This window comes from Diabrotica virgifera, chromosome 5 (genome assembly GCF_917563875.1).
Source record: "Diabrotica virgifera virgifera chromosome 5, PGI_DIABVI_V3a".
In the NCBI taxonomy this organism is placed as follows: Eukaryota; Metazoa; Arthropoda; class Insecta; order Coleoptera; family Chrysomelidae; genus Diabrotica; species Diabrotica virgifera.
The window spans coordinates 14003889-14016545 of NC_065447.1; the positions used below are offsets into that span (position 1 = coordinate 14003889).

Sequence of the window (12657 nt, forward strand, 5' to 3'; positions counted from 1 at the left end):
ATAATTTCACTTTTTACGTTAATTATTTACGTTATGCTTCATAAATAAACAATAAAGTTTCAAATTTTGAACACTCATATATTTGTTTATACAAGGTGTCCCAAAAGTAGTGGAACGGTCGAATATTTCGCGAACTAAACATCGGATCGAAAAACTGAAAAATACGTTTTCAATCATTTTCAAAAATCTATCCAATGACACCAAACACCAACACCCACTACACCCCGTGGAGGTGGGGTGGGGGGTAACTTTAAAATCTCAAACGGAAACCCCCAGTTTTTCTTGCAGATTTTAATTCGTTTCGTAAAAGTAAGTAACTTTTATTCAAGACATTTTTTTGAACTGTGGATAGATGGCGCTATAATTGGGAAAAACGATTTATCCTGATACCATAGGTAAATTATAGAAACGGTCTAATATCTCGAGAAATACACTTCCAAATCAGAAACCAAAAAAAAAGGTTTTTAATACTTTTCGAAAACCTATCGAATAACACCAAATGTGACCCTCCAACCCACCCCCAGAGGTGGGGTGGGAGTAACTTTAAAATCTTAAATAGCAACCCCTACTTTTTATTGCAGATTCGGATTCGTCATGAAAAATTAAGCAACATTTATTCAAAACATTTTTTAGAATTGTTGATAGATGGCGCTTGAATTGAAAAAATACGATTTATTAGCGCCATCTATTAGCAATTTTAAAAAATGTTTCGAATAAATGTTGCTTAGTTTTTCATGATGAATTCGAATTTGCAATAAAAAGTGGGGGTTGCTATTTAAGATTTTAAAGTTACCCCCCACCCCACCTCCAGGGAGTGGGTTGGAGGGTTATATTTGGTATTTATCGATAGGTTTTCGAAAAATATTAAAAACCTGATTTTTGGTTTCTCATTTGGAAGTGTATTTCTCGAGATATTAGACCGTTTCTATAATTTACCTATGGTATCGGATAAATCGTTTTTCCCAATTATAGCGCCATCTATCCACAGTTCGAAAAAATGTCTTGAATAAAAGTTGCTTACTTTTACGTAACAAATCCAAATCTACAAGAAAAACTGGGGGTTTCTATTTGAGATTTTAAAGTTACCCCCACCCCACCTCTAGGGGGTGTAGTGGGGGTTGGTTTTTGTTGTCATTGGATAGATTTTTGAAAATGATTGAACACGTATTTTTCAGTTTTTCGATCCGATGTTTAGTTCGCGAAATATTCGACCGTTCCACTACTTTTGGGACACCCTATATTATATATTAATCGGCGTTTATTCGTGTCAAATTTCAGTACGATACGAAACAAAACTTCAACCAAAACTTGAATTCAAAAAATTCGTGTTTTTATCGTAGTCTTAGAAAAACCACCGGTAGAGACCTTTTGTGCTACAATTAACATTAGAATTCGTTTTGTCGTATTAATTAATTAAACACTCTTCTTTAGTTCAATCGTTTGGGTCAAATCTTTGGACGTTAATTTGACTGCCTTTTCTTCAATGCAAATGACTAAAAATTTGCAGACATATGCATTCGCGGGAACAATACACGAATAGTCAATAATTTATTAATTTTTTAAATAAAAAAAAAACGATTTTATCGGAAAATGCTTCAATTCTCTTGTTTTTTACAATGAAGAAACTTGAAACTTTTACAGATTGTAGCTAATTATATGAACTATTCATAATTTCACTTTTTACGTTAATTGTTTACGTTATGTTTCAGAAATAAACAATAAAGTTTAAAAATGTTTGCTGATTCCGACTACTTTTCATGTTTGTACATCATATTATATGTTTTATACATATTTTAATAAACATGACGATATATTTTAATGTTTGAAAAGTGTAAAACTAAAAAGTAAAAAATAAAAAAATATAAAAAAAATATTTTTAAGAAACTCTTTTCTTTAGTTACGAGTGATTAAAATTAAACATAAAAATATCAACGAAAAAGCAAAAAATAAAACAAATTGAAAAAATCTAGCACATTCGTTAAAGAAAAGCGTGGTGTGAAAACCGTTTATTCGATGAAGACGCGCCACGCTTTTCTTTGACGAATGTGTTCGATTTTTCCAATTTTTTTATTTTTTGCTTTTTAGTTGATCTTTTTATATGTTTAATTTTAGTCACTCGTAACTAAAGAAAAGCGTTTCTTATAAAAATTGTTTTCATATTTTTTTATTCTGTAGTTGTTTTGGATAAATAATCATCGAAAATCATGGAACACTCTAACATCGAAGTAAAAAACTCCTATATAGTAGGTATAATTTAATTAAAAATCTTAAAAATTCAAATGGATTGCGTAAATGTGTTCAAAACGTTTTCGGACCTATTAGTCCATCATCAGTAAACTCTTGTACTTGCTAAATAGTCCCAGAACCAAAGAGTGGTTATATTTAGAATTGAATTTACATTGTTAAGTTGTAAAATTAAGAAAGCTTAAAGCCGATGTTAATGGATACCTTCCGGGAACACGAAGAATCATTACACGAAAACTTAACCAACCAACTTGGTCTAGTGACGTTTGCCAAGTAACCAGTAGACCAAGATGGTTGTTTGATGTATATGTTACCCATATGTGAAGTAATTCTTCGTTAAAGAATGTCTTATACATGCTCGATGGGATTCAGATCGGGGGATTGTACTGGCCAAGGTAACACATGAATACCTTCGTTAGCAAGCCAGTCTGTCACTAAGCGTGCGACATGTGGACGAGCATTATTATGCATGAGGTGAAAGTTCTGACCAACAGTACCAGCAAACGCACGAAAGATCGTTTAAAAAGAATGGTGTCGAGGTACCGCTGAGCTGTAAGGAAGCGATCTGGAAAAACAAGGTCCTTTCTGCCACCGATTATTATTCAATCCCATACCATTACTGTACTACCTTTATGTGTAAACTTCCTGGACATGTCTTAGGCGTTCTATATTTTCAGATCGTCTCTTCCCTCTTACTAGACGAGAATCTGGATGAAATCCAAATCTAGATTCGTCGGAGAATAAAGCTGTAGCCTAATCATTTGCATCCCAGTTTTGATATTCTCGACACCACTCTGATCTTGCAGCGCGGTTGCCTTTGGAAATAGATGGACATCTCAACGGCCTTCGACTATGGAGACGATTTTTTATAGTATCATGGCCTATGGTTATTACCTGGTTTAAATAGAATAGAATAGAAATATGCTTTATTGTCACTGAAAATTTTTACAATTTTATGGACAAAGCTTACATACAGTCAAAAGAAAAATAATATCAATAACAAATAACAACTACAATTTACTAAAATTAGATAAATCGTCAATATACAGTATATAAGCTATATAATAAATGCAAAGACAAAAACAATTTATTGCAAAATTTATATAAATTGCAAATTGAACATACTTACAACAAAAATAAAATACATCAGGAACTGACAAGTTTAAGCTACTGCGTATGAAACCCAATTTTCTTATAGACTAAGAGCCGCTATAGGTGAAATTTCTTAATTATTTTAGGCACGATGGGACCCTATAACTTAAATAGTAGAACCTAAAAGAAAACGTTTGAACACTGTGCCGTCACTTTTCAGTAGCACATGCGTCGACAGTGGCGCATCAAACTTTCCACTTATGGACGGGATAAATAAATTAAAAGTTAACAGAACTTACTAACAGAATTAAATTTTTTTATTTTTTTAAGTTCTATGTGATTAACACATAGGATTCATCGTGATTTTAACCCACCACCCCCTTCCCCCTGCCCCCACCATCAAAAACTTCATTTTTCGTTTTTATTTTTTATTTTTTGGTGGGATGCAATAAATTTTAAAATTTCAAAAAATTCACACGCATAGTTGAGGCTTTTATAAAACATGCCTATTTTTTATAGACCCATAGGTAGAGTGTACATAACCTCAAAAAATTAAAAGAAATTTTTTTTTTCAAAAAAGCATATAACTTTTTTTGAGGAATAGCTGCAGGTCTAATTTTTTCTTAATCTTATGTGTTTTATCAAACACTATATTTTTAATTTTTTTCAGATTTTTCCGTAAGTCTCCCCACCTTCAAAAATCCGAAAAACTGTTTTTTGGGGGGTTTTGGGGGATTTTCCCTATTTTATAGACTTCATAATATATCAAATCAATTTTGTTTTTATAGGTTATATGTAACTTGAAGTAACTGAGTTCTTTAGAATATTTAAAAATCAGAAAAACACGTTCAAACCCCCCAAAACCCCCTTAAAAAACAGTTTTTTGGATTTTTGAAGGTGACTAACGTTACAGAAAAATCTGAAAAAAAACAGAAATATAGTGTTTGATAAAATACACAAGATAAGAAAAAATTAGATCTGCAGCTATCCCCAAAAAAAAGTTACATACTTTTTTTCAAAAAAAAGTTTTTAAATTTTTTTGAGGTTATGTACATTCAACCTACAGGTCTATATAGAAGTGTTTTATAAAAGCCTTAACTATGCGTGTAATTTTTTTGACATTTTAAAATTGATTGCATCCCACCAAAAAAAAATAAAATCGAAAAATAAAATTTTTTGATGGTGGGGGCAGGGAGAAGGGGGTGTTGGGTTAAAATTACGATGAATCTTATGTCTTAATCACATAAAACTTAAAAAAATGAAAAAAATTAAATTCTGGTAATGAGGGAGGGTATTTTTTAATTTATGTATCCCGTCCATAAGTGGAAAGTTTGATGCGCCACTGTAGACGCATGTGCCACTGAAAAGTGACGGCACAGTGCTCACACGTTTTCTTTTAGGTTCTACTATTTAAGTTATAGGGTCCCGTCGTGCCTAAAATGATTAAGAATTTTCACCTATAGCGGCTCTTAGTCTATTAGTTATTCATTAAGAAATTCTTCTATTGAATAATATGGTTTTTTAGATAGACAGCCTTTTGTCATTTTACGGAACTTTGGGAAAGATGTTGCAGATTTAAGTTGTAACGGGAGATGGTTGTAAAGTTTTTTTGCGGAATATAATATAGATTTCTTTACTAACTCAGTAGATTGGATCGGTAAATAAATATCAAAACTAGAATTTCTGGTGGAGTAAAGATGATTGGGCCTTGCTGGAAAGACATGAAGGTGTTTACGAATTAAACAAACCGTTTCTAGAATATATAAAGATTGAAGTGTTAAAATTATGTGATCTCTGAAGTAAGTTCTGCAATGTGTAGATCTTCTGAGGCCAAACAGATATATTATTGCTCTTTTTTGTAATTTAAAAATAACATCAAATTGAGCGGCTGTACTTGAACCCCAAAAAGGAAGACCATATTGAAGCTAAGACTCGAAGAACGAAAAATATGTTATTTTAGAAGATGCTAAATTGAGTTCCCTTATTGAGACAGATCTTATTGCATAGCGAGTTTCATATAAGTTGCATATAAAACACTTCTATTTTTTATGGACCTGTAGGTTGAATGTACATAACCTCAAAAAAATTTAAAAACTTTTTTTTGAAAAAAAGTATGTAACTTTTTTTTGGGGATAGCTGCAGGTCTAATTTTTTCTTAGTCTTGTGTATTTTATCAAACACTATATTTCTATTTTTTTTCAGATTTTTCTGTAACGTTAGTCACCTTCAAAAATCCAAAAAACTGTTTTTTAAGGGGGTTTTGGGGGGTTTGAACGTGTTTTTCTGATTTTTAAATATTCTAAAGAACTCAGTTACTTCAAGTTACATATAACCTATAAAAACAAAATTGATTTGATATATTATGAAGTCTATAAAATAGGGAAAATCCCCCAAGGCGAGTTTCTTACTTAACGAATCGATATGAAGAAACCATTTGAGGTTGCTGTCTAAAAAAATACCAAGAAATTTTACAGAATCAACGGTACTGATCTGGCTGTTATTAAGAGGCAAAGGTTGAAGAGCTCCTTTATAGGATAATGCTACTGTTTTATCTACGTTAAAAGAGAGTAAATTAGAGTCAGACCAGGTCTTTATCGTCAGTAGATCCGAAGTTATTGTTTCATGAAGAGATGCAATAGTTGAGTTGCTCCAAGTGATACTGGTATCATCAGCAAAAAGAAATAATTTCCCATTGATTTTTAAATTAGTGATGTCATTTATAAAGATAAGGAACAGAAGAGGACCCAATACTGAACCTTGTGGTACTTCACATACAATGTTTTTGAGACTAGAGTCAGTATTATTTGCTCTAACTAGTTGTTTCCTATTATTCAAGTAGGATTGGAACCAATTCAAAGAAATACCTCGAATTCCATAGAAATTTAGTTTTTTAATCAAGATGTCGTGATTTACACAATGATTTACCTGCTGCAAGTTGTTAACCAAACCAAGTCTTCTAGAACTCTAGATTCTGCAGTTATATCGCGCGTGCGTCCTGGATGACGTTAGGCTAGACTTCCGGTGTCGTACAAACGCCGCCACAATCGACTTATAACATTTTAGGAGACTCCCATTAGCTCAGCTACTATAGTTTGCCGCGTGCCACCTTGAAGAAGACCTACAACCCTATTCATTTAATCCAAAGTTAAATGACGTCGTTTTATGATAAAATGACAATATTTTTAATGCACTAACTAAACAAGAACTTTATAACAGGAACAAAATCTAAACTACGAGAATATTTACTTCATTATAAACACAATAGGTTTCAAATACAGTGGAATCCCCATAAGTCGGCCCCCGATAACCCGGAAGTCCGGCTAACCCAGACCGATTTTCATCAGACAAACATTTTAACAATAAAAATGTATGTAATATAATATTTGAGAGATACTTAATGTGTATTTGTGTAATTTGAACTATACGATAGTAAAAATGACTCATGGCACACGGCGGCAGAGCGACGTTCATTGTTTCTGATTATCGGAAACAACAGGCACCTGTAGTATTCCTTTATTTATTTCAAACTGTCTTAGCATTGTTTAAAAAAGAATAAAAGACTATTTAAAAATTCTTTTTTAAACAATGGTCTCAGTTTTCACTGTTCTTAAATAACATAACATCGTTCCGATTGTGACTGTATTGTGTTTAGTACAGTCTTGTATTGTTCGCTTCCGTTTGTTTAGGTTTGTGTTTGCGTGTTTTTAGTAATTTAGATGTGTAGGTACTGTGCATATATTTTTATATTTCATGTTATTTCAATTATAACAGAGTTTATCTGTAAGTATACCGTATTTTATTAATTTTTACCATATTCTCCGGCTAACCCGGATTTTCGATAACCCGGATTGGCCGCGATCACGATTAATCCGAGTTAATGAGGTTCCACTTTATTGAAATGGTTGCTGATGTTAGCACATATTATTTATGTAGGGTAGGTAATAAGTCTACTACTCACAAGCTTATTCGATTTTATTTATTTAAAGTGTAAAGGTAAAAGTTGGGCGACCGGTTTCGATGTTTAAAATATACATCATCATCAGGCTCTTAAGAGTTGTCTCGTTGGTCTCACAAAAATTCTTTCTTTAATATAAAAAATGTCTAGAGGGAGGGGGGCTAATTTGCCAATTCTATGTACTGATATCTTAGCTTCTTAAGGGCCTGATGATGATGTATATTTTAAACATCGAAACCGGTCGACCAACTTTTACTTTTACACTTTAAATAAATAAAATCGAATAAGCTTGTGTGTAGTAGACTTATTACCTCCCCTACATAAACAATAGGTTTCCCCTCTCCTGTTCCAACCTGTTAGAACAAAATTTCTTACTGATTTTCTTGATCAGATTTTAATTATAGGAAAATACTCTAAAATAAAGTGAGCTATATATTTTTCAATAAATATTTACTTTTTGTTAAATTATTGTGGAAGTTTCAAGCAGACAACTAAATATTCCCCGATCCCCGCTTTTTGACCTACATTTAGCAAACTCTCCCTCATATTTATTATCCTCCAAATACTGTTAAGTCCTCAAGCGTTTAACACACTTCAAACATAATTTAAAATGAGATATCCACACGTTTTCGGTTTTATTCTCCGATTTAACTTTCTGAGATTATTCGCAAACGGAGAACCGGCCGTTTAAGAGTAAAATTTTCTTTCTGAGGTTCCACAAAGCTTTGAAATGTTAAGCGAAAAGCGGAAACCGGGCAATTTTCTATATGAAGGATAAGCCAACGTGGTGTGGCTTTCACAAGGGTATACATTTCCTGTTCTTTGTTTTTATACGTCCGGAAATGTCGGACCGAATATTAGTCTATGGGCCAGGTCACCGTGGTCTTTTCAATTCCACACAGGATTTTTTTATGTAGAAAAATTTATTGAAAAATCCCTTATAAAAGGTATTTATTTATTTAAAAAATCTCAGAGGGCCACAACTAGATCACCTGTATAATTTTAATTCAATACAAATAAAGATAAAGTTATTTAACAAATTTAAGAGCTTTAAAATGAGATTACGATCAAATGAGGTTACCTTCAAAAAATTCTTATATTGCAACCATTTTTTACTAATTTTACAATATTTCGATTACTAATTATTGGATTAAAGTCAAACACTATTTTTCTTATTTTCTTAAGAAATATATTTTATTTAAAATTTTTTTATATCTTTTAGTATACGAGCTACAGTCTTAGAAACAACTTATAAACAATTAAATTGTTTATAAGAATTGTTTGGCAACTTGGATTTACTTTCGAAATTCGCAATCAGCAGCCACAAATACATTAAAAAGCTTAAAATCAGAATTGACAAGGCTACGTTGACCTAGCCGGCCCCTTGACTATATAGAACTGCGTGAGGTTCATTTTTTTGTAAGTCAACCTTTGACCTTTTTATGATATGTAGAATATATAAAAAAGAGTTTTATTTTATCCTGTCATGTGTTATGTTAAAAATAAAAAAAATGTGCATGGAGGACATCTCTTTGATGATGTTCATCCCTGAATTTGTATAAATTTAAACTTATTACGGAATTTGAATAAAAATATTCGCTGAAGTCCTTTAGTTAAAATGAAAAAATAAAAAATATAATAAAATATAAAAATATTGAATTATTATAAAACATTTGAATTACTATAAATTTTTGAGTATCACATAACTAAAATTGTCCACAGTTTGCCATCACTCGTTTGACTCTTCAAGTCATCTTTCCATTTGGTTCCAATATTTTTTATAAGGTTCATTCACAAATATAGTGCCTTGATGATTTTCAATATCATCACGTAGCGCTACAACCCTGGGTGGGTCCTGGCTGACTGTACAACTTTCTTCCAATTTGTTCGGTTTTCCATCAACCTAGGGTCAAATGGAATCTTCATTTTCTGGAGATCTGCTTGGATGTTATATCTCCATCGCATTCTGGGACGTCTGAGTGGTCTTTTGCCTTAGGAATCTCCTCCCATACCAGTTTTACAAGTCTCTCGTTATGAAGTCTGTGCAAGTGGCCTGCTCATCTTAGTCGCTGTGATTTATTTTCTTGGACAATATCGGTGTCATTGTAGAGTTCTTTTAATTCGAAGTTGATTCTGATCCTATATGATCCTTGAAGATTTTGGTAAGCGGTAAACCAAACAATAAATACAGCAGGAGTTTAAATAGCTTTGAACTATTAAATTAGCAGTGCTAATCTCAAGGACCGTATGACATTTATCCTTTCTATTTATCTCCTTTTCCATTTATCTCAAGGACAAATAATCCCGGACAAAAAATCCCCACAAATTATCCCTGGACAAAAAATCCCCGGACAAATAATCCCCGGACAAAAAATCCCCACAAAAAATCCCGGACAAATAATCCTCACAAATTTTTTTGGACAAAATATCCCCACTAAAAATCCCGGACATAATATCCCCAAGAAATATTTGCTGCCGAATAGTTCTCTAAAAGTTTTCCCGAAATGTTTCCAAATTTTATGCCGAAAACTTTAAATTTTACATGACAAAAGAATGTGAGTTTTTTTAAAAATCTTTCATAGCGGCTCGGGGAGAGGCCAGATGGGAGAAGGTTTGTAGGACGGCCTAGAAAAAGGTGGAAAGATGTAGTTAGAGAAGATCTGGAGAAAATGTGATTGAGTCAATGGGAAATAGTGGCACAGGACCAACAAACATGGAAAGCAATAGTAAACGCGGTAAAGACTCTCGAAGAGTTATAACGATATTGATGATGATGACTAAATATTTGTAAATATTTTTGACGTTAAGTTTACAAAAAAGAACAGGTTTTTTTGCATTACAATCAAGATTATCGTTTTCAAGACCATCACGAATACGCAATGTTTTGAACATATTTATTCAAAGCAGGGCGAGCAAAAGATTTACGCGAATAATTACATGATTCCCACAGCCTTCCACGATTTTTGAAAAAACTCTTTTGCCATGTAAAATTTGAAGTTTTCGGCATGGAATTGGAATTCGAAATTTGGTAATAGAAATTGCAATTCATGCTTAATCTTAATTGCTATTCATTATTTTCGTACCGAAAAGCGGTTTCATGGCGATTGCTATGTACGAGTATAACAATCATGCACCGAGGCTGAAAAACTTTTGCGTCGATTGAATTCACGGGAAAACTTTTAGAGAATTATTCGGCAGCAAATATTTCTTGGGGGTCTTATTACCGGAATTTTTTGAGGGGATATTTTGTCCAAAAAAATTTGTGGTGATTATTTGTCTGGGATTTCTTGTGGGGATTTTTTGTCCGAGGATTACCTATTTGTATGGGGATTTTTTGTCCGGGGATTTTTTGTCCAGGGATAATTTGTGGGGATCTTTTTTCCGGGGATTATTTGACAGGACCCCTATAAATGTCATACAGTCCTTCCATTTATACGAGATATTCCAATTTAAATAGAAATTTACAGTTATTTTTAAAAATGATTCACTATACTTGTAATTCAAAACTATTGGTAAATGTGAAAACAGTTTATTTTGTTTGTCTTAAATAACTTGTAGGCATATTAAGGTATTGTGTACTTACTTATTGTTTTCCTTGTTCGTTTCAGCAATCAGTCGTTTTATGGGACTGCTGAAAAGATATATAAAAATAATTAAACATTTATGTAGGTACTCGTAATTGATTTTATTGCCCGCCAAGCTAAAGTTTAAGAGTACTCTTATTTGACATATTGTGGTAGGGCAGCCCAAGCGGAGATATTTGCTGTTACTCGAGCGCGTCAGATTATCGCATGGAGAGAAACCTTGTACCCTGTAAATGTACCTTTAGCATATAGTGGCTCTTAATACAGGGGAGTTCCTTAAGGGGAATCCAAAAAAATCTACCCGTAGAAAAACTCGAAATCTTCAGATTAAGATAAGGTAAGTTAAGTAAATACATGCAAAATAATGTATATTTTAAAAATCTGACGATTTGAGCGGGGCAAGGAAATGGACGAGTCCCAAAGTTTCACAAAAAAAAAGCGAATATTTCGTGAAGTGAACGTCAGATCGAAAAACTAAAAAAAAAGAATGTGTGTGTACTGTGTGTGTACTTTGTACGCATGTAAGAAGTTATATTTCTATTATATGATTTCAACGAAATAAATATACTTTCGAACACTTTATTTATAGAAACGAAAGTTGAGTCAGGAGCTTCTGGTCAGGTGGAGTCAGGTGCCTCTACCCAGGTGCTCCGATGAGGAAACAGCTATTCCGAAATACGTATAAGCACATAGTAGAGGTGATGTACTGTTATCGAATATAAACCATCCTTGCTTTTCTTTTACTTTACTTATATTTTATTTAAAAATTGAACTAATTTTTACTTACTACTTTTCAAAAAATTTTATTAAAACATTACCAAAAATTAAAAAAAAATTAGAAAACACCCGGATTCGAACCGGGGACCTCTTGATCTCCAGTCAAAGGCTCTACCACTGAGCTATATTCCTTTTGTTTGTGCGTGTGCGGACTACAAGATTTCTCAGACAATGTGTCAAATAGACCAAGTGAAGTATAACAATACTGTAAATATTACTTTTATTATTTTATTCCCGAGGTAGACAAATCCAAAGATACAAAAATTATAATAAATTAATTTACTAAAAATACTACTTAATATATTATTTCCACATATTTTTTGGACTAAAACATACATAACTAACATTTATTAAAATGCCTCAATGCCTGTCAAAATACCTCAATATTTTTCAAAAATCTATCGAATGGCACCAAACACGACCCCTCATGGAGGTAAGGTGGGGGTTACTTTAAAATCTTAAATAGGAGCCAAAAATATTTATTCCAGATTTGAACTTTTAACGTAAAAATAAGCAAGTTTTATTCAAGACATTTTTTCGAATTATGGATAGATAGCGCTATAATCTGAAAAAACGATTGTTGGAAATGGAAAATTAAATTAAACAATAGAGAGTCCCCCACTTTATGGAAAACTTAACTTAACTTTTTTTTCTTTTACTACCTACTCTTCATAACCCAATAGGGCCCCTAACGCTCGAGTAACTGCAAATTTAGCATACTTCCTCCCCTACTATGAGCTTTTATGTTGGAAACCAACTATCACGTAGAGTAAAAAAATATTTTAAATTGCAAAAAATTATCGACCTATTAGCTCTGGATCCCGCGTACCTATAAAAAGTTTATTGATAGCAAGCTGAAAATTTGTTAATAGCTTAACGGTCTCTAGTCGGACAAACTGTCGTGTATGGGAACATTGGAACATGTCAAATGACAGAAATTATGTTGGCAATAAAGAGCAGTCAGATTTTTGCACGAGAGGTTAATGAAAGGATAACAAATCTATT

At 32.6% G+C, this 12657-nt stretch overlaps 1 protein-coding gene and 1 non-coding gene across 2 annotated transcripts in view; both read right to left on the minus strand.

Moving 5' to 3' along the window:
* LOC114326928 (probable sodium/potassium/calcium exchanger CG1090) overlaps positions 1–12657 on the minus strand; it is a 273633-nt gene that overhangs the window by 194012 nt on the left and 66964 nt on the right. The window contains exon 2 of the mRNA XM_028275391.2: positions 10875–10922. The gene's annotated coding sequence lies outside the window, so the exon portion shown is untranslated. The remainder of the gene's footprint in view (positions 1–10874; positions 10923–12657) is intronic.
* Positions 11713–11784, minus strand: Trnas-gga (transfer RNA serine (anticodon GGA)). The gene has a single exon. It is a non-coding gene; the product is annotated as a tRNA-Ser (tRNA).